At 41.0% G+C, this 2,236-nt stretch overlaps 1 non-coding gene across 1 annotated transcript; it reads right to left on the minus strand.

Moving 5' to 3' along the window:
• Positions 1 to 211: 211 nt before the first annotated feature.
• Positions 212 to 318, minus strand: LOC141603202 (small nucleolar RNA R71). The gene has a single exon (XR_012525094.1). It is a non-coding gene; the product is annotated as a small nucleolar RNA R71 (small nucleolar RNA).
• Between the last annotated feature and the right edge of the window lie 1,918 nt (positions 319 to 2,236).

Below are 2,236 nucleotides of genomic sequence, written 5' to 3' on the forward strand. Positions count from 1 at the left end.
TTTTGACAGGTACGCGACAGACGTGTCAACTATTGTGATGCGATTTCTCAAACCGGTGTAACTCAAGACCAAATACGATGGGTCTTATTTCCTTTTTCTCTAATTGGCACCGCAAAACAATGGTTGAAAGGCCTTGATAAGGCTACTCTCGGAATTGATTCTTGGAAGAAGTTGGCTCTAGCTTTCTACAAAAACACCGGAAAAGACTAACATGCTAAGAGCTCAAATTACGGGCTTTAAGCAAAGAGATGAAGAATCTTTGTATGAAGCTTGGGAGCGATCCAAGGGAATTTGTCGCTTATGTCCTCACCATGGACTTAGCGAGTGGTTCTTGGTACAACAATTTTGAAACGGTCTTTATGAAGACTCAAGAAACATTCTCAACATGGGATCAAATGGAATGTACACCGAAATTGATGACAATCAAACTTGGAACAAAATTGAGGAAATGGCGGTCCATAACTCACAATATAGTAGACCTCGCAAGGCTACTAGAGGAGGAAAGCATGAAGTGGACTCCATTACTCAATTGGGTGCTCAACTTAGTTCTCACATTGATACCATCAATTTGAAGTTTGAAAAAGCTAGCTATGGCTAGACTTGAAGAAGCCTCAAAATCACCAAAGCATCATGTTAATGCCATAACTGCATCTTCATCAATCCCAAGTGGGATATGTGAGAATTGTGGAACTTTGGGACATGACCAAAGTGAATATAAGGGAACAAATGAACAAGTGAATGCTTTCCAAGCATACAAGAGTGGTACCCCTTATTCAAACTATTACAATGAAAACACCAAATTCCATCCAAATCTCTCATACAAATGCCAAAATGTTCAAAATCCTTAACCAACATACACCCCACCTTCCATGAGAAACCAAAATCAAAGACCCTTTTACAACCAAAACCAAGGTTACCAAAATCAAACTCCATACAATCAACAAAATGACCAAGGTTTTGATGTTCAAAAAGCTGTCCACCAAATGCAAAAGAATCAACAAGAGTTTTTCACTCAAATGCAAAAGGATAGTCAAGCAAAGGAAATCACCATCAACAACATCCTAGCTCACACCAAAATGTTGGAAACCCAATTGACTCAACTAGCATCTTCAAGCTCACAAAGGCAAAAGGGGCAATTACCACCTCAAAGTAATCCCCAAGACATGAAACGGTTAGTGCCATTCACCTGAGGAGTGGCACAAGGTATGAAGCACCAAAGAAGCAAGTTGAGGATGAAGCATCGGAAGCTAGTGACAAAGAAGAAGTTGTGAAAAACTCCAAGGATGGAGAACCATCAAAAGAAGAAGTTTCAAAGAAAAATGAAGCCAAGGTCAAGGAGAAGGAGCCCATTGTGATTAGACTTCCTTTTCCGAGTCGTCAAGCCAAGCCCAAATTTGACGACCAACTTGGAAAATTTATGGAAATTGTGAAGAATTTGGAAGTCTCAATTCCTTTCACGAAATTAATCAATCACGTGCCGGCCTATGCAAAATACATGAAAGACATCCTTACAAAGAATAAGTCGATCCGGAAGCTTGAGACTATCGCCTTCACTAAGGTGAGTAGTGCAATACTTCAAGGGAGTTCACCTCCAAAACTTAAAGATCCGGGAAGCTTCTCAATACCGTGTACCATTGGCGACACCACGATCAACAAAGCCTTATGTGATCTAGGGGCCAGTGTGAGTGTTATGCCGTACTCGGTGAGTAAAAGGTTAGGGATGGGAGAGCTTAAATGCACCAATATCACACTCCAAATGGACGATAGATCAACGAAGACACCATTAGGGATATGGGAAGATGTTCCCGTAAGAGTTGGGAAATTTTTTATCCCGATGGACTTTGTCATTGTTGACATGGAAGAAGACTCCAACATTCCAATCATTCTAGGAAGACCTTTCTTACACACCGCGGGTGCGGTAATTGATGTGAAGCATGGAGAGCTCACTCTAGAAGTGGGAGATGAGAGCATAACTTTCAATCTTGACAAGACCATGAGAGCTCCCCGTTTGCATGAACCATTTTTATCATTATAGCTGGAAGGTTGATAGGAAGAAGCCGGAATTCCAATGGAAGAAGAAAATTGATGGTGCTCCATTCAAAGAGCAAGTTAATTGTAACAAAGAGAGCTTGAAAAGCTCACCAAAGTCTTTTGCAGAATCCGTCCGTCCATTTTAACTGCAAAATTGAAAATTTGGGACTGTTGAAGAATCTGAGCATCCCAGCAGAGAAGACGC

Source organism: Silene latifolia, chromosome 9 (genome assembly GCF_048544455.1).
Source record: "Silene latifolia isolate original U9 population chromosome 9, ASM4854445v1, whole genome shotgun sequence".
Classification (NCBI taxonomy): domain Eukaryota; kingdom Viridiplantae; phylum Streptophyta; class Magnoliopsida; order Caryophyllales; family Caryophyllaceae; genus Silene; species Silene latifolia.